This window comes from Rutidosis leptorrhynchoides, chromosome 11 (assembly GCF_046630445.1).
Source record: "Rutidosis leptorrhynchoides isolate AG116_Rl617_1_P2 chromosome 11, CSIRO_AGI_Rlap_v1, whole genome shotgun sequence".
NCBI classification, from domain to species: Eukaryota; Viridiplantae; Streptophyta; class Magnoliopsida; order Asterales; family Asteraceae; genus Rutidosis; species Rutidosis leptorrhynchoides.
The window spans coordinates 371,804,025-371,826,776 of NC_092343.1; positions in this window are offsets into that span (position 1 = coordinate 371,804,025).

Here is a 22,752-nt window from a genome sequence, read left to right on the forward strand (position 1 = left end):
ATATATATCGATGCATATAGCAATATAAAGACACGGGAGAACTAGAAACACTATAAACCCAAGAGTATAGTAGAAGTAAATAGATTCTTCCAGCGGTAGATGAAAAAGAAGAATGACCGATATGAAAGTTATACGTATATCGAGAATCAGAACTGGATGGAGCATATTGATGAATACTTTAAAATATGAGTTGAGGGGGAAAGAATAGAAGGTGATGAAATATGACTAGGAACTTAGAAATCAACAGATTTAACTCACACAATGACGGAATAAGTGAATCAAACCCTCTAGTGAATAGGTTAAGCTTTTTGGGATTAATTTAGTCATACCACAACTAAATCAAGTGTGATTAGATCAACACCTAGAGCTATTATTCACCACCTGGGTGATTTGGGTTGAGAGAGAATCGGAGGAGCTCACCTGATCTGAGTGTGTGTAACAAATGAGATTCTTAACCTAAAATGAAGAACATAAGACTTTATATACCCCTGCTGTTGACTCACCCGTACGATTCATCCATCACACATACGAGTTGGCTTCATCAGCCGTACGGGTGATCACTCACTCGTGTCTTCTCATTTAGGTTGTAATTGTGACTTAGCTCAGCATCAACCGTACGTATGAGCCTGTCAGCCGTACGAGTGAGGCTTCACTCGGACGTCTGACTAAGTCTAACATAGTCAAACATCCAAATCTTGTTCCTGCAGTTGCTGTAACCACATACAAACACGGATAGGATAATAACGAACGATCATGGTGGCCTGTAAACTGTTGTACCTGCAATGGACGTGGGTAGATGTCTAGGGACTTGCATAAAATGCATCAACAGAAGGTGTGAGTTGTAAGAAAACAAAGGAGGTGAATTTATAAGAAAATCTCCGACAGAAGAATTAAAATGGACGATCGCATTTAAAGCAGATCCTAATTCCTTTTTTTACCGGAGAATCAAATCTTATTACAAAGATTTTCTTCAAATCCCTTGAAATCTGGAAATCAATCATATCTACGTCAAATGATAAGATAAATCTACACTTACTCATTTCACTCTTCTATGTTAGCTTCATTCGTACTCTTCATATAAATGGATTATTTATCCAAATTATTCGCAGATGATAAAACTCTAATTTTCAGCCTGTATGCATCATGAAAACATACTTATTATCATTCACGACCTTTCCACTCAAATTTCGGGACGAAATTTCTTTAACGGGTAGGTACTGTGACAACCCGAAAATTTCTAACCAAATTTAAACTTTATCTTTATATTATTCCGACACGATAAGCAAAGTTTGTTAAGTTAAATCTCAAGAATTTTAAATTGTGTTCATACATTCATTATAACCTCGACCAAATTCTGACGATTCACGAACCGTTATATATAAATAAATATGTATATATATGTATATATATGTATATATATATATATATATATATATATATTATAACTTGAGAATATTAATAAAGTATTAAACGTATAATACTTTACATGAACGTATTTGTTTCAATATGTTTATCGATGGAATTAGAAGATAATATCAAATGATTGATTTATCAGATACATTATGATATGATTACGGGTCTATGTTATGAGATTCACTGTGATTTAAGAAATCTATTCTTTTTGACAACATTCGGAAAATGGTAAAGTGATTTATAAGTAAGAACGTGAAGTGTAAATAACTTAGATGTTGGATATCGAAAAGTTATGTAACTCGACATTTTTCATTAAGATGATTTCATACGTTTATTTAACCTTTGAACTTTATCCCATGCTTCACCAACAAACTGTAATTTAAAAACTTAAAACCTATTATGAATATATATGATTCTACTTTTCTAAAACATTTTATGATATAACGATTTCCATTATTTTAACCTTTAAACAAAATGATTCTTAAAAATATATTTGGTTTTGGAAAAAAAAAATTATTATATTTATTTGATTTAGTTTCAAACGTACAAAAACGTTTTCAGTTTAAAAAGAACTTTATTATTAAAACGTATATAACTTTTATAAATATCTAGAACCACTTTTGACAACTCATTACTTAACCAGTATGATAAAGATAACGATATTTATATTTTATTTTATTAAATATATATAACGATTTAAATTAATATTATATATATTTATACGCGTATTATGCGTACATAGTTTTATACTTTTACTATACTTAAACTTTACCTTTACTTTATTTTTACTTTACTTTAACTTTAATAATTTACTTTAATAATTCATACTTTAATAATTCACTTTAATAATTCATACTTTAATAATTCACTTTAATAATTCATACTTTAATAATTCACTTTAATAATTCATACTTTAATAATTTACTTTAATAATTCATACTTTAATAATTCACTTTAATAATTCAAAAATCTATTATAAATAGAATTCAATAGGTTTCATTATTTCATAAGAAACTTGCAAATATTTTTCTCTAACTCTCTCAATCGATTTACATATATATATTTACTCCGTATTATTTCAAGATATTATTAGTATACATAAAATATTACGTCAGAGTGCTGTCCGAGTGATTTCGAAATTGTTTTTCGAGTGGGATTGGATTAAGGAAATTATGGGTTATAGCTATGGAGGTGATTGAGTATGGTTCATGGGTATGCTCGTGAGATCAATATAGTGTTTATCATCTCCGTTGCGTCTACGTACCTTTCCTGCAATATTGAATCTCAATATTGATACGTGAGTACTCATAATTTAACTTTTACATACTAATAGTGTATCCCTGACTAGTGCTCGAGTATATAGGATTATGCATGTTTGTACTTTTGATATTGCCTTTAGTTAGGTTATGTTGAATCCTGAATTAGTTATATATGCGACTGAGATAAGGTATAAGATATGCATGTCGTTGGAAAGCTAGCGAAAAATTAAGAACTTTTCATTTAGATATCGAATGATTTTGATGAACGGATTTGAAGTTATAGTCCATCGAATTTTTGTATTATTATTAAAAATGATCATTATTATCGTCGTTATTATCGTCGTTCTAGTTTTATCTTATTATTATTATTATTATCTTTATCAATAAAAGGATTTATCATTAAAAATTGTTATTTTTTATTATTATTACTATCGTTATTATCGTTAAAGTTATAATTAGTATTATTATTATTATCCAATTATTGGTATTATTATTATTATTATTATTATCATTATTAATATATATATCATTATTTAAAAATGGTTATTATTATTGTTATTATTATTATTACTATATTATCATTAAGATAATTATTAGTATTATCGTTAATAATGTTATAGTAACTATCATTATTAATATTAGTGTAATTAAAACAAATATTTGTAACACCTAATTATTTTGATTACTATTATTATCATTATTACGAACACGATATAAAAGACGATTAAAAGCTATTAAACGAAACGATTAGGAAATAATGGGTAAGAGTATCATGATGAAATTAAAATATTATAAGATATTGATTTAGATAAAATTATCGTTCTTATTATTTTTATCATTACTATTATTATTAAAATTATCGTTAGTATTAAAACTATCATTTTAATAAAAATTATCATTTTAATAGAAATGTCATTGTTACTATAAAATATCATTATTATTATTATTATTTTAAATAGAATTATTATTTTAAAGATAATATTAAAAATTATCGTAAATATTAAAGTTATCATAATTAGAATTATCGTTTTATCATAATGTCATCTTAGTAATTATAAATATTGATATTTTTATAATAATAATTATTATTACAAAATAATACAACTTTTACTTACTATCATTATAGATATTATTTTATCAAATAAATATTTGATACAAACATATTTTACTACGTGTAATAACTTACTTTAATAATATCTATCATATTATCTTTATAATATTAAATGAACCCTATAAATTTTATTACTTAATATATATAAAAGTATATTTTATTATATAAATATAATATAAAATTTTATTTATTAATAAATAAATTATATTATTTACTCTAATAAATCTTTTAAAAATATTTAAAAATATAAAACGACGATATTTAAACTATATATTAATCATGTATAGATTTTTGGAAATTATTTTGAGTCAAATTTACTTTTTTTGACTTTTGCATATTAGTCTCGAGCATTAGGATTGTGGTACACTATGACTTGACCTAATTTGTTAGACAAATATTGACCAACACATAAATATATATAATTAATTTAGGTTCGTGAATCCGAGGCCAACCTTGCACTTGTTCAATGACGTTATATGTATTTTTACTACGAAATACAGTATGGTGAGTTTCATTTGCCTTTTTACCCTTTATATTTTTGGGCTGAGAATACATGCGCAACTTTTATAAATGTTTTACGAAATAGACACAAGTAATCAAAACTACATTATATGGTTGAATTATTGAAATCGAATATGCCCCTTTTTATTAAAGTCTGGTAATCTAAGAATTAGGGAACAGACACCCTAATTGACGCGAATCCTAAAGATACATCTATTGGGCCTAACAAACCCCATCCAAAGTACCGGATGCTTTAGTACTTCGAAATTATATCATGTCCGAAGGAGGATCCCGGAATGATAGGGGATATTCTTATATGTATCTAGTTAATGTCGGTTACCAGGTGTTCACCATATGAATGATTATTTTTTTGTCTCTATGCATGGGACGTATATTTATGAGAACTGAAAATGAAATTCTTGTGGTCTATTAAAATGATGGAAATAAATGATTATGATAAACTAATGAACTCACCAACCTTTTGGTTGACACTTTAAAGCATGTTTATTCTCAGGTGTTAAAGAAATCTTGCGCTGTGCATTTGCTCATTTTAAAGATATTACTTGGAGTCTTTCATAGCATATTTCGAAGAACGTTGCATTCGAGTCATTGAGTTCATCAAAGATTATTATTAAATCAATTTATAGTTGGATAGTGGATATTATGAAATGGTATGCATGCCTGTCAATTTTTGATGTAAAGAAAGATTGTCTTTTAAAAACGAATGCAATGTTTGTAAAATGTATCATATAGAGGTCAAATACCTCGCAATGTAATCAACTATTGTGAATCGTTTATAATGTACATGAACGGGTCCTTTCAGTTGGTATCAGAGCGGTGGTCTTAGCGAACTAGGTCTGCATTAGGGTGTCTAACTGATAAGTCGTTAGGATGCATTAGTGAGTCTGGACTTCGACCGTGTCTGCATGTCAAAAGTTTTGCTTATCATTTCTAGTCGGAAATCATCTGCTTATCATCCATAGGAAATTACCTGCTTATCATTATTAGTCTAGACACATCTTGCTACATTAATTGCATGAGTAGTGTATAGACAAAATTCATATCTTAGCGTATCTGCTAAATCATATCTTATCGTATCTGTTACTTTAAACTTTGCCTGACATATCCCGCAAATTCCTCCGTAGTCTATGAAATCTTTTGATCTCTATATATAGATATCCTATGTAAATAGAATACCACCCGATAGCCGAAAAATCATTTTATATCGAAAATCCTTTATCCAATCGTACGAAATGGAATTTGTCATCAGTTTAAGTCACTCAGATTCCGAAATGGAATCTCACTCAGGCTCCGAAAGCAGTGTGACCGGAACGGATCAACCAATCAGTCATCACCTATTCTGGATGAATTGGGGATGGATTCGTAGCCTCCTCAATCATTGGAAACAAGAAGAAGGCGATCCTTTCCATCTACCACATTGCCCTCTTGGCGAAGAACCTGAAGCACTTACCGGCAAACCTGTTAGAGACACCATTTTCTCTCTCATTTCCAGGGTATCTCGTCACGATTATATACTACATCAAATTCTAGATTTTATTTATCCGCTCGTTCCGATCGACAATCATCCTGGAATAATAGAAGAAGTCAACGAACTTCGCGCTCGGGTAGTGGCTTTGGAGAATATGGTGCAGAGATTACAAACACCAGCAGCAGCACCAGCAGCATAACCAGTACCACCATCATCAACGCCAACAGTACCATTACCACCTCCAACCATAACCGCATTGTAAACCTCAACTTCACAATCTGTCCCACGAGCATCAACGTCATACGCACCATAGATACCAAGGAGTACCAACAACAATAACTGACGAAGTATTAATTCATAACTTCATTGGAGAAACATTTCGCGGCGATTATATAATCTCTAAAGTCTTAGAGATTATCTAATCTAACCCTAACCATAAATCAGTTAAGCGAACCAAAATGATAGAAGGAAGAGTAGAAACCCTGACAAAAATGGTGTGTGATTAATAAGTTAAACTTGTTTTACCAACAGCATCAACAGTACCGTCAACGTCACCAGCATCGTCAGTACAGTCAACATCAGAATCAACAACACCTATAACATCACAAACTCTGTCAGTTCAAGAATCACTGTGGACATCATTACGAATCAATAACGTGTATATTGTATCAACAAGTTATGAAGAATTAACTCATTCCCTCTGAAGAAATTATATATATATTTTATATATATATATATATATATATATATATATATATATATTTTGAAATAAAAAAATAAATCTTTCCGTGCTAAGCTATTGTGTGTGAATCTTAACTACTCGGTTAATTCATATTACAAATATGCAATAATGTATGTCCCTCGCCCGCAACTTAACCATCGTTAACTACAATCTCTGTCTCAATTCAACAAGTTCCAATTCCTAATAAATCAAGTATATATTTGATTTTACACTTCATCATTGATGTAACCGAAACTTTTCAGATAACATCATTCGTACTTTGCGAAGTTAACAAGAATTTAACGAAAACCAACATCACATCTCAACAAATAACGAAGTATTGATTCATAATTTCAATATTATTGAAGAAATACTTATGTAACCTCTAAAGCCTTCAAGGAATTATTCAATTCTAGTTCCAACCGTAAATCGAATGAGTTTAATTTAGTATTAACTCATTAAAATCTATGTTACATCTGAGGAGAATATATACATATATATTTTCATAAAGACTGTAATAAAATTCTTATGTACAAAATATTAATTGTGAAAATTTTTTAACGGGTAGGTAATACCCGAGAGATATATATAAATTCACAATTAATATGTTACATTCTTCGAATCAGATTAAGCAAATTATCAATTATACTTCCTACTTTCACAATAATATACATTCTTTCATAGAAATCAAAACAACCATACTTATTCAAACCCAATTACATATTCTGATTTTAAAATCTCAGAATTCAATTCGAGATATAACCGGTACCATCACTTTTAGATTCCTACATCTTTCAAAGCTATAATTTGACTTCAAAAGTGTGTTAGAACATCAAATGTATACAAACGATTACAATCTGTGTTCAAACCCTTCGAAAATCTCTGAAGACACTTCAAATAATGAGCAATCGAGATGATGATCCAACCATATATTACCCACAGTTATGTACTTAAAAAGCTCTCGAAACCAAAGTCATAATTCAACACATATATGTGTCAGATCTCTTGGCATTTATTAGCCAAAATAACCTTGCAATTCCTTTGCAAAGTAGCAAATTATATCACAGCTCCAACAAGACAACTTCAATTTTTTCATTCGGAGTAGCCTTATCATAATTTTGATATATGTGATTACCCTTTTGTTACCGGAGAACCTTTCATATTCCACCAAATTAGCAATAAACTTACCAACAACTTCACTGATCTTGGGCATTCCGAAGAATCTTTATATTTATCGAAACCTCATCATTTACTCATCTGCCTCTTGTAAAGAGAATTGCCATACGAATCATTGGGAATTAGCAATCAGTATTGTGAAATCTCACAGCATGTTGACGCCAACAGTTATACATAACGTCTATTTCCAAGGCTTACATACTTCGAATGTGAAGTTTCTGAAAAACACTCTGAACCGCGAACTAGTTCTCGAAATGCTGATGAAGCAACAAAAACTATAAACGACCTTAGCAGTAAAAAGTTTGATGATAAAGATTAGTGTATTAACAAAGCTCAGAAATAGAGAAGTTTTGGAACTAGAAAACGGATTGAGCAAAGTATGAAGGAGGCTGTGAACAAATCACAAAGACTGAACCTGCCTTCAAAGAATCCAAATGATTCAGTGTCTGCGGAAGTCATTAACGAATACCTTGCTCCTGACACTAAACCCTTACAGACAATATTCTTCATCATCATCTGATATTAGAAATTCTAAGATATCATTGTATCTTTCATTATAAATATCCTCCATATTTCTGAAGATATTTCCATAACTATTCTTATCTGGAATCATTTATCTCTTTGCGCTATCTGTATTACATCAAAAAGGAAACTGTTTAGTTCCTATACTCTGTAAACCTTTGAGTTTAAAATATGAATGTTTTTGAAGTAGTATTGGAAACTGAAGCATGAGTTAGTATAATATAATGACACTTGATCAACGTGATTATATTACAGTAATTCATGCTGAGTTTCTAAATGGAACGTGATGATTCACAGATCATAACATCATCATGTGTCATGTTATATGACTCTTGTATTCTATTTAACCTCTAAAATATCAAGAAAATATTTCTTGATGATTCGGCCTTTTCCAAGGTATTCTAGTAATTTGACAAGTCAAGATCGTGGCATCACAATTTCCTTCCTAGAACATTAACAATGTTCATTCCAAAATTCATATCTGTGAATTCTGGACCATTACAAGCGGTGCTTAATCGCAAGAAGAAGAAACGAAAGGACAAAACTCCAAAATAGAAATTGGGGTATAAATTGCAGCAAATAAAAGAGAGCATTAACTGTGGATGACAATGATTATAGAAGATAGAAACAGAGACTTTGAAATATAAGGGAAGATATAAAGCCCAACGACAAACCAAAAATTATAAACCATATATATCGATGCATATAGCAATATAAAGACACGGGAGAACTAGAAACACTATAAACCCAAGAGTATAGTAGAAGTAAATAAATTCTTCCGGCGGTAGATGAAAAAGAAGAATGATCGATATGAAAGTTATAAGTATATCGAGAATCAGAACTGGATGGAGCATATTGATGAATACTTTAAAATATGAGTTGAGGGGGAAAGAATAGAAGGTGATGAAACATGACTAGGAACTTAGAAATCAACAGATTTAACTCACACAATGACGGAATAAGTGAATCAAACCCTCTAGTGAATAGGTTAAGCTTTTTGGGATTAATTTAGTCATACCACAACTAAATCAAGTGTGATTAGATCAATACCTAGAGCTATTAGTCACCACCTGGGTGATTTGGGTTGAGAGAGAATCGGATGAGCTCACCTGATCTGAGTGTGTGTAACAAATGAGATTCTTAACCTAAAATGAAGAACATAAGACTTTATATACCCCTGCTGTTGACTCACCCGTACGATTCATCCATCACACATACGAGTTGGCTTCATCAGCCGTACGGGTGATCACTCACTCGTGTCTTCTCATTTAGGTTGTAATTGTGACTTAGCTCAGCATCAACCGTGCGTATGAGCCTGTCAGCCGTACGAGTGACACTTCACTCGGACGTCTGACTAAGTCTAACATAGTCAAACATCCAAATCTCGTTCCTGCAGTTGCTGTAACCACATACAAACACGGATAGGATAATAACGAACGATCATGGTGGCCTGTAAACTGTTGTACCTGCAATGGACGTGGGTAGATGTCTAGGGACTTGCATAAAATGCATCAACAGAAGGTGTGAGTTGTAAGAAAACAAAGGAGGTGAATTTATAAGAAAATCTCCGACAGAAGAATTAAAATGGACGATCGCATTTAAAGCAGATCCTAATTCCTTTTGTTACCGGAGAATCAAATCTTATTACAAAGATTTTCTTCAAATTCCTTGAAATCTGGAAATCAATCATATCTACGTCAAATGATAAGATGAATCTACACTTACTCATTTCACTCTTCTATGTTAGCTTCATTCGTACTCTTCATATAAATGGATTGTTTATTCAAATTATTCGCTGATGATAAAACTCTAATTTTCAGCCTGTATGCATCATGAAAACATACTTATTATCATTCACGACCTTTCCACTCAAATTTCGGGACGAAATTTCTTTAACGGGTAGGTACTGTGACAACCCGGAAATTTCCAACCAAATTTAAACTTTATCTTTATATTATTCCGACACGATAAGCAAAGTTTGTTAAGTTAAATCTCAAGAATTTTAAATTGTGTTCATACATTCATTATAACCTCGACCAAATTCCGACGATTCACGAACCGTTATATATAAATAAATATGTATATATATGTATATATATATATATTATAACTTGAGAATATTAATAAAGTATTAAACGTATAATACTTTACATGAACGTATTTGTTTCAATATGTTTATCGATGGAATTAGAAGATAATATCAAATGATTGATTTATCAGATACATTATGACATGATTACGGGTCTATGTTATGAGATTCACTGTGATTTAAGAAATCTATTCTTTTTGACAACATTCGGAAAATGGTAAAGTGATTTATAAGTAAGAACGTGAAGTGTAAATAACTTAGATGTTGGATATCGAAAAGTTATGTAACTCGACATTTTTCATTAAGATGATTTCATACGTTTATTTAACCTTTGAACTTTATCCCATGCTTCACCAACAAATTGTAATTTAAAAACTTAAAACCTATTATGAATATATATGATTCTACTTTTCTAAAACATTTTATGATATAACGATTTCCATTATTTTAACCTTTAAACAAAATGATTCTTAAAAATATATTTGGTTTTGGAAAACAAAATTATTATATTTATTTGATTTAGTTTCAAACGTACAAAAACGTTTTCAGTTTAAAAAGAACTTTATTATTAAAACGTATATAACTTTTATAAATATCTAGAACCACTTTTGACAACTCATTACTTAACCAGTATGATAAAGATAACGATATTTATATTTTATTTTATTAAATATATATAACGATTTAAATTAATATTATATATATTTATACGCGTATTATGCGTACATAGTTTTATACTTTTACTATACTTAAACTTTACCTTTACTTTATTTTTACTTTACTTTAACTTTAATAATTCACTTTAATAATTCATACTTTAATAATTCACTTTAATAATTCATACTTTAATAATTCACTTTAATAATTCATACTTTAATAATTCACTTTAATAATTCATACTTTAATAATTCACTTTAATAATTCATACTTTAATAATTCACTTTAATAATTCAAAAATCTATTATAAATAGAATTCAATAGGTTTCATTATTTCATAAGAAACTTGCAAATATTTTTCTCTAAACTCTCTCAATCGATTTACATATATATATTTACTCCGTATTATTTCAAGATATTATTAGTATACATAAAATATTACGTCAGAGTGCTGTCCGAGTGATTTCGAAATTATTTTTCGAGTGGGATTGGATTAAGGAAATTATGGGTTATAGCTATGGAGGTGATTAGGTATGGTTCATGGGTATGCTCGTGAGATCAATATAGTGTTTATCATCTCCGTTGCGTCTACGTACCTTTCCTGCAATATTGAATCTCAATATTGATACGTGAGTACTCATAATTTAACTTTTACATACTAATAGTGTATCCCTGACTAGTGCTCGAGTATATAGGATTATGCATGTTTGTACTTTTGATATTGCCTTTAGTTAGGTTATGTTGAATCCTGAATTAGTTATATATGCGACTGAGATAAGGTATAAGATATGCATGTCGTTGGAAAGCTAGCGAAAAATTAAGAACTTTTCATTTAGATATCGAATGATTTTGATGAACGGATTTGAAGTTATAGTCCATCGAATTTTTGTATTATTATTAAAAATGATCATTATTATCGTCGTTATTATCGTCGTTCTAGTTTTATGTTATTATTATTATTATTATCTTTATCAATAAAAGGATTTATCATTAAAAATTGTTATTTTTTATTATTATTACTATCGTTATTATCGTTAAAGTTATAATTAGTATTATTATTATTATCCAATTATTGGTATTATTATTATTATTGTTATCATTATTAATATATATATATCATTATTTAAAAATGGTTATTGTTATTGTTATTATTATTATTACTATATTATCATTAAGATAATTATTAGTATTATCGTTAATAATGTTATAGTAACTATCATTATTAATATTAGTGTAATTAAAACAAATTTTTGTAACACCTAATTATTTTGATTACTATTATTATCATTATTACGAACACGATATAAAAGACGATTAAAAGCTATTAAACGAAACGATTAGGAAATAATGGGTAAGAGTATCATGATGAAATTAAAACATTATAAGATATTGATTTAGATAAAATTATCGTTCTTATTATTTTTATCATTACTATTATTATTAAAATTATCGTTAGTATTAAAACTATCATTTTAATAAAAATTATCATTTTAATAGAAATGTCATTGTTACTATAAAATATCATTATTATTATTATTATTTTCAATAGAATTATTATTTTAAAGATAATATTAAAAATTATCGTAAATATTAAAGTTATCATAATTAGAATTATCGTTTTATCATAATGTCATCTTAGTAATTATAAATATTGATATTTTTATAATAATTATTATTATTACAAAATAATACAACTTTTACTTACTATCATTATAGATATTATTTTATCAAATAAATATTTGATACAAACATATTTTACTACGTGTAATAACTTACTTTAATAATATCTATCATATTATCTTTATAATATTAAATGAACCCAATAAATTTTATTACTTAATATATATAAAGTATATTTTATTATATAAATATAATATAAAATTTTATTTATTAATAAATAAATTATATTATTTACTCTAATAAATCTTTTAAAAATATTTAAAAATATAAAACGACGATATTTAAACTATATATTAATCATGTATAGATTTTTGGAAATTATTTTGAGTCAAATTTACTTTTGTTGACTTTTGCATATTAGTCTCGAGCATTAGGATTGTGGTACACTATGACTTGACCTAATTTGTTAGACAAATATTGACCAACACATAAATATATATAATTAATTTAGGTTCGTGAATCCGAAGCCAACCTTGCACTTGTTCAATGACGTTATATGTATTTTTACTACGAAATACAGTATGGTGAGTTTAATTTGCCTTTTTACCCTTTATATTTTTGGGCTGAGAATACATGCGCAACTTTTATAAATGTTTTACGAAATAGACACAAGTAATCAAAACTACATTATATGGTTGAATTATTGAAATCGAATATGCCCCTTTTTATTAAAGTCTGGTAATCTAAGAATTAGGGAACAGACACCCTAATTGAAGCGAATCCTAAAGATAGATCTATTGGGCCTAACAAACCCCATCCAAAGTACCGGATGCTTTAGTACTTCGAAATTATATCATGTCCGAAGGAGGATCCCGGAATGATAGGGGATATTCTTATATGTATCTAGTTAATGTCGGTTACCAGGTGTTCACCATATGAATGATTATTTTTTTGTCTCTATGCATGGGACGTATATTTATGAGAACTAAAAATGAAATTCTTGTGGTCTATTAAAATGATGGAAATAAATGATTATGATAAACTAATGAACTCACCAACCTTTTGGTTGACACTTTAAAGCATGTTTATTCTCAGGTATTAAAGAAATCTTCCGCTGTGCATTTGCTCATTTTAAAGATATTACTTGGAGTCTTTCATAGCATATTTCGAAGAACGTTGCATTCGAGTCATTGAGTTCATCAAAGATTATTATTAAATTAATTTATAGTTGGATAGTGGATATTATGAAATGGTATGCATGCCTGTCAATTTTTGATGTAAAGAAAGATTGTCTTTTAAAAACGAATGCAATGTTTGTAAAATGTATCATATAGAGGTCAAATACCTCGCAATGTAATCAACTATTATGAATCGTTTATAATGTACATGAACGGGTCCTTTCAGTGATGTCATATAATAAAATATGATATAAAAACGACACATAAAAATAAATTATCGAAATAATTTAGATTTTAACTAAAAAGATAAATGCTCATGGTTATGGATTAGATTGTCAAATACTATTGTATATGTTATAAGTCTGTTAAGGTAGTCTTTTATGACGGCTTTGATAATCTTGATTTATATAAAGTGTGTAAATTATATAAATTAATTATATGTTGCCGCCTATAATAATTTTTGATTTACCCGTCAGGACCCGTATACTCATAATTGTGATCCATATCAAGTGTGTAATCATAAGACTCAATTATATATTGACACCCACATTAATTTTCAATACTCGTGTACCCTTTTCACTCATAAATCATACATGTAACCATAGATACCAACGACTCGTATATTATCAAAAAAACACTATAACCAATAAAAAAGCTAACACAATAACAAGCACTAAAATATATATTTAATTGGTTCAAACCAATAAGTGTTATAAAAAATAATATGTATTTAAATTAAGGATTTTTCTAAGCATAGCCCTAAGGGCTATACTCAGTGTTGTAAAAGTCGGCCGACTTGGCCGATGCGTCAGCCGATGCGTCATTTTTTTGAGTTCTCCGTCCCGTTTTTTCTGAAAACAACTCAAAAGACGGTCGGAGCTAAAACTTCGGTCAAAGTCTGTCAAAGAGGGTCAAAGTTAGTCAAAACGGTCAAAGTCAGTCAAATTTTCGTCAAGATCTGATATATTTTAAAATTAGCGTTTGTTTTTATTTTTTGGACCGCTCTTTTCTCGGTGTCCTTTATAATGATGTACTCGGTAACATTAATTGAGTTTGAAGTCTGATTGTTTTTAAAATCAAGTTCTTATTTAAGATATTTATGGTACATAATCAACTATTTTATATATAAAAATATATATTTAAGAAATTATTAATGAAGTCAACGTTGGTCAACGACCGATGCGTCCCCGACGCGTCCTCTTAAGGTCTCGACTGATGCGTCCCCGACTCGCGACTTTAACAACCTTGGCTATACTTAAGCTTTTGAAACATGCATTAAATAATTGTACTTAATTGAAAACTACCCCACTAACTTTATAATAACTTCCTTCCTAACACTTTTGTACTATCAATCATGCACACAAAAATTTCTTAAACATAGCCCTAAGGGCTATGTTTAGAAAAATCCTTAAATTAAATAAAAGATGTGAGTTAACAACATGTATACCGTAAATTGTTTAAACGGGTTCACTGGAATTCATGAATTGAATTATACCCGCATAAGGTATGATATATCCCTAACTCACTCATAACTGTCAACGAATAATATTTTTTTTAAACCAAACTCGTACCATAAATAAAGTGTTTTATAGCGAGGTATTTGACCTCTAAATGATACGTTTTAGAAATTATTGCATTCGTTTCATAAAAAGCACACCATTATTATACATAATGCATGTTTTAAACAAGTGGGCGATTATTTAAGAGATAATCCCCATAATACATCGGTTTCCAAATACTACACACGTGACATAAAAGTTGAATATAATACATGACAAAGGTTTTATTGAATGCAACACTTCATTTAAACACAAACATGAGACTCCATGCACAACTTGCTCAGATAATACAACAGCGGAAGACTTTCTTAAGGACCTGAGAATAAACATGCTTAAACAGTCAACACAAATGTTGGTGAGATATATAGGTTTAGCATCGATATAAATATAGACCACAAGATTTCATAGTTATAAATATATGTACACTCGCAAGTATATAAAAGTATTCTATAAGTTGTTGAGCGCTTCGGTAACTATACTTAACCATTAATGTGGCATATTCCCTTTATTATGAAATCACCCTACACTGTACCAAGTGTAGTAAAAACGAAGTACTATGCAATCGTTTACGATACTAGAGCGACTAGCCCGGTTGAGGTTGTCAAACCCGATAGATCTATCAATAGGATTCGTGCTTACATGTTCTTACAATATGTAAATATTAGTTACCAAGCTATTAGGGAAAAATATGCAAAGTGGTACAACTCAACGTAGAACATGTTTTTAGTACTTGTGTCCATTTCGTAAAACAGTTATAAAACAGCGCATGTATTCTCAGCCCAAAAATATTTGTAGAGTTTAAAAATGGGACTATATACTCACGGTAGTAAAAGTATATTAATAATAAGTTTTCAACTTATTAAAAATATGGCCGTCGTCCTTGGATTCACGAACCTATAACAATAATAACGATTCAGATAATAATACGACATATGAATAAAATAAAGCAAGTTCATAGAATACTTATATAATAATTTTTAACATTTTATGTTAGTAGTCCATTGTTAGTAGTCCTTTGTTAGTAGTCCAAAATAGTCCGAAAAGTCCAACAATCCAATAATCGGTGTATATATATATATATATATATATATATATATATATATATATATAATCTTAGAATTACCCCACGACGTATTGTATACGTATTGTCTTTGCATCAACTCAGAGACGTATTGTATACGTATTGTCTTAGAATTAACTAAGACGTATTGTGTACGTATTGTCTTAGGATTTATCAAAATGTATTGTATATTTATTGTGTTAGGACGTACCAAGAATATTATTATACATATATACAATCACAGAATTAACCAAGATTATAATATTTTGTTATACTACTGATAACATGTACAAATATATATAGGATATAGGAAAAGTTAATAAGGATATGGTTAATATAGTTTTTATAATATAAATTTCGTCCATACAACGTTAATTTTAGCAGATTTTATTTTGCTCGCCAAATATTCATTACAACTCCGTTTAAAGTGAATCAAATTGCAATGGATTTCTTAAGAAGTAAATTTTAAAAAACCAATTCGAAAAGTTCATCCCAAGTAGTAATTTTTAGAGCTTTACCCTCTTTTTGTGTCGGTGGACAGATTTGGAAAAATCCCGGCATCCACCCAATATATGATTTTTGATAAAATACTTCCACTTTTTCTAAAATCATGAAAAAAATACTGGAAGTCTTATTTATATATATTAACATATTTTCAAAGTCTTAGCCTCGAACTCAAAGTCTAAGATAGGTTTTTAATTCCCAATCCAAAATAGCCCGCTTTTTACCGAATGGAGATTAAAGGATATATGTTAAGTTTCAAGTGTTCTTCATATGTACAAGTTATAAGTTCTTATATTAACTTAATATAACATTATAATACATATAAGTAAGTTTTATTAGATTTAAGTTAGAAAGATTAGATTAGTTTTTCAAACAAGCTTGGTGTTCACCAAAATAAGTTCTAGTATTTACAAGTTTTATAAGTATAATAAGATAGCAACTATATAAGGAATTGAACAAGGATTTTGAGAAGTATTTTACCTTGATTATGAAGAGGAAAGTTGCTGAGTTTAAAGTATGATATGAGAGCATTTAAGTGTGTATTTTTAGTTTAAGAAAATGTGAAGTAAAAATGAGTTAAAATGGTCCTTATTTATAAGCTTATAATTTTGGCTTTTAGTGAAAATATCTAAGATAAGTTAAATTGTATTAAGTCATGCATGACATATTAAATTTATTAGATCATGGATGACATATTACACAAATAATTGCATATTTCTATTGGTATATACCAATAGTAAATACTTCTAGAAGTTGTGTATAATACGAGTAAAAATACCGTATGAATACGAGTAGAATTCTTTGAGGAAATTGAATGAAAATACGAGTATAGCTATCCTTTATATGTATTGGTATATTATAAAGTGTATTCAATACTTGTAAGGATGTATTTACACTCGTAATACATTATATGTAAATACATTTTAACATAAGTTAATTATGTCGTTTAAATAGTAATATATATATATTGTTTGAAAACTCTTTAAATTAGTAGTATGAAAATATATATATATATATATATATATATATATATATATATATATATATATATATATATATATATATATATATATATATATATAATACTTTGTTAATATACTTAATGAGATATTTAATTATCATATTTTCAAGTTAAATATATATAAATCCATATATATACACAATAATTAAACAATTAAATCAAGTTATGACGTTCGTGAATCGTCGGAATAAAAGGGTGACCAAAAGCTTGTGTAAAACTATTTTTGGAGGTTTAAGATTTATTAAAATTCATTGCTTATCAAGTCGGAATTATATAAAGATTAAGTTTAAATTTGGTCGGAAATTTCCGGGTCGTCACAGTACCTACCCGTTAAAGAAATTTCGTCCCGAAATTTGATCGAGGTCGTCATGGCTAACAATAAGAATGTTATTATGACGAATATAAGTTGATTCATAGGGTTTTATCATGATTGAGAAATATGGACAAAAAAATTCGATTACTCGAAACGTATGAGTGAAGCTATCGTAAAAGAGTGAAATAAGAAAATAGGGATTCGTCTTATCTTTTGACGTCATCACGGTTGATCCCCGGATTAAAGAAAATCTTTGTAATTTATATAAGATTTGATTCTTCGGCGATTAAGGAAATTATGATCCTCTTCGATTTAATGCGATAATCTGTCTCGATTTCTCTGTCGGATATTTTAATATAAATCAACCTCCTACGTTTCCTTATTTCCACATCTCCCATCTTTTATACTTTCTTCCTTTCTTCGTACTTCCAAAACATTCGTCAATATGCTCCATCCAGTTTTAATTCTTGTGATGTCAAAGCAGAGGGGTATAAAATACTATTAATTTTTACAAGGAAATACTATTAAATACGATACAATTTTACACAAGATATTTATTTATTTAGAGAATGGATATACTTAAACCTTGCTACAACACTTATAGGCAGTGTACCTAATCGTACAGTAGTGTAGTTTTTAGTAAGTCCGGTTCGTTCCACAGGGAATCTTTTTAAACAAAGCTTAACGCTATATTAGTTTACTTTTATAAAAATACAAATATATATATATATAAGTAATATTATTATTATAAAGGGGGGTTTTTTACCGTTTAATGACCGGTTTGTCGATTTTAAAACTTTAGTCGCAGTTAAAACCAAATGTAAAATAATAAATAAATACAAGACTTAATTTTAAGCGTAAAGTAAATAACGATAATGAAATTGCGAATAATAAAAGTGCGATAAAATAAGCTTGCGATAATTAAAAAGGACGATAATTAAAAGTGCAATTAAATAACAATAAATAAAAGTGCGATAATTAGAAGTGCAATTAAATATAAAATAAAGGAAATTAAATATGAAATAAAAGAATTATGCTTATTTAAACTTCCGTAATAATGATGTTTGACGTGTTGATTTTAATTTTATGCCCATGGGTTAATTGTCCTTTGTCCTGAATTATTTAATATGTCCGTTTGATTTTTGTCCATAACAGTCCATCAGTCATAAATATAAAGTGCGAGTGTCCTCGTCAAATTATCCTTATACCCGAAGTTAAATATTCCAACTAATTGGGGACTTAAACTGTAACAAGATTTTAATACTTTGTTTAATAATTACACCAGGATGTCAACTGAGTGTAACCCAAGGTTTTAATATTTTGTTATCAATTATACCAAGTGTCCCTGTACATAATTTCACCCCTGTTTTAATTATTCTAGTGACTATTAATCCATTCCCGTGTCCGGTAAAATGAACGATTATTCGTACATAAAAATACCCCGCCCATCGTGTCCGATTGAGTGTATATGGTAATTTATAGGAACGCCCAATTGTAAATCTTTATATTAACATTAACAAACTATCATTTAGTTAAACAAATATAAAGCCCATTAATAGCCCATAGTCTAATTTTCACAAGTGTCGTTCTTTTGTCCAAACCCCAATTATGGTACAAAGCCTAATTACCCAATTTTAGTAATTAGCCCAACATCATGATTACTTCATTTTAAATAAGCATAATAATAACTTAGCTACGAGTCATTAATGTAAAAAGGTTGAACATAACTTACAATGATTAAAAATAGCGTAGCGTTACACGGACAGAATTTCGACTTACACACTCAAACGATCTCTATCATAAATCTTATTATTATCATAATTTAAACTTAAAATTAAGATTATTGTTATATCTTATTACATTAACATTATGATAGAGAATTATAGATATTGATATTAGATATAGAAAAGGGATCGATATATATATAGAAAGATAGATTTAGGATAGAAAAGGGTATCCTTAATTGAACGTAAATCATCGCCTTTTATAGGCAAAATATGAAATTGAATTTTCATTTACGACCCCTGAACTATGCTCAATTAACAACTTTTTATTATTTAATATTATTCTTATTATGAATTATTTAAATATTATATTTTATTCTTGTGCATAGTTGACTCGTAATTTTTACACCGTTGTGTCGAGCGTTGAGAGTTGACTCATGTCCCGGTTCCGGATTTTCGAACGCCCTTGCGTACTATTTTATATCGTGTACTTTGTGTTTTGTAACTTGTACTCTTGTCGTTTTTAGACGTTCCTCATCAATAATTTGAACTTTTTTAATTGTATCTTGTACTTTTGAGCTTTTTGGACCTTTGTGTCTTCAATTCGTTGTTTTCGCCTTTTGTCTTCGCACTTATTTAATATAAACGAATATTACTTGAAAATGGAACAATTGCAACTAAAATCTTGTCTTTTTTGGGGAATAATGCTATGAAATATATGTTCCTTTTTGGCATTATCAATATTCCCACACTTGAGCGTTGCTTGTCCTCAAGCAATATAGTCTTGAAAAACACTTGAATCACTTCTTTATTCTTCACACTTTGTACATCAGTGACTTCAATACGGCGGTATGAACAATGATAGTAACGATGTGGTTAAAGGTGGGTGTGTCATCCACAGTTGCCTCGGGTTTAGGTCAACGACACTTGCAATCAAATAGCCGATTTACTTTTGGTTTCCAAAGCAAAGTGTACATTTGAAAGGCGGTTTACAGTCCCACATGACTATAAAAATTTAGATCCTTAAGGAAATTAGATATTTATGAAAACATTTGATCTTTTGAAAATTCAAGCTAGATTTTACCCTAGACAAGTTTTCTGATTTGATCCATCATTGGTGTTGCAAAATATATTTGTGGATAAATATTTTGGCTAAAACTTTTAGGTTCGTGTAATCCACTGTTATCCCGGTATCGGAAAGCACACATCCAGTTTACTTGTTCCGTATATTACCTTTCGGTAAACTACCGTCCGGTTGTAAAGGAAAGCGATGAACAAGAAACTGTTAAGGCAATGTCCCGTGACATGCAGATGATTATGGTCTTTTAACGTGTCGGATGCTAGAACTATCCTTGGTAGGAGCAATAGTAAAGATCATCCTATAATTTTTTTTTTTGGTCTGGCACAAGGTCCTGTCTCCGACCATGCTATGCAACCACCGTTCTTACGGTTGACACCCGATTTGGTTCAGGTGACCTAATGAATTCCAGATGAATTCCTAGGATTTTACGTTCAATGGTAATGAACGCATTGAAAATGGATTTTCAGAAAACAAATCGGTTTGTAATTTTTGATCAAAATATTTTCTCGTTCAAGCTCGAGTTTAGATATCATCGAATTCCATGAGTTTGAATTCTCAATCTTTAAGGTCAATCTCAAGGATTGAGTAATATCAGTCTTAAAAGCTGATTTTTTATCTTTAAGGAGATTATCCTTTTCTGGGGATCTGATTCATTAGTCTTATCAAGCTAATTTGCACGGTGCCCCCCCATTGTACGAGATAAATCCTTCTCATGGTTAGGATAAATCTGATCACTTGGCGACCCTGTTTGATGTTGAGGTCCGTGGATTTCCAACCTATTTTAGTGATGACTTTTCTAGATTTTTCGTCAACCTACAGCTGGTCTGGACGACAACTTTATGACCTAAATCAAGAAGCGCGTGTTTTTTTTTCGGAAGAATTTACTTCCTTTAAATGATGGAATTGATTCATCGTGTAGATCTATCTCTTCTTTTCTTTCATCGGATAAAACAGTTGATTATCGTTCCAAAAAAAAGTATTTTCAAAAATTTGTACAAAAATATGTGATATATGTTTTGAATAGTTTGGTAAAGTTTTCCCACACTTGGCTTTTATTTATGTTTTTCTTTGCCTTTTTCTCCTCTATTCCATTCTTAAATGAATTCTAACATTTTGGTTGTTTCTCAATTTATGTCCTTTCCGAGGTAACGATAATTTCGGCTCAATGACCTAGTTTTCATCGTTCATAAATATGTATAAACATGATTTTGAATTCATTTTGTTGAAAATTTTGAAAAATTTACTAGAAGTGGGTAGTCAGTATATAAGACTAGGGCTGTTCCTTGTTATCGGAGAGCACTAGATTCTAATACAACTACTGCGTTACTAGTATTTTTAATGGTAACCAAGTGTTTAAAATAAAAATTTTTAAAATCCGAAAGAATTTAACCCCTTCCCACACTTAAGATCTTGCAATGCCCTCATTTGCAAGAAATCAGTAATAATTTAAATTATTGAGGGTGATAAGCGTAGAAAAGTGATTAAATTTTACCAAAGTTTCAAACATATTGTTGTTTGTTTGTTGAATGATAAATGGTGCACGTCATTTGTTTATTCCGTCTTGTTTGTTATTTCACACATATTTTGCATCTTGTAGTCAAAATTACTTGCTTTTGCTGAACTTAATGCCAGTCTTTGAAAACGCGTTGTTTTACCCTGTCTTGTAAGATAAACTACAAACAAATATATACATACTATTTTTTTTATTTATAAAACCTTTAACTTATAAAACAAATATTAATTAATTTTAAAAA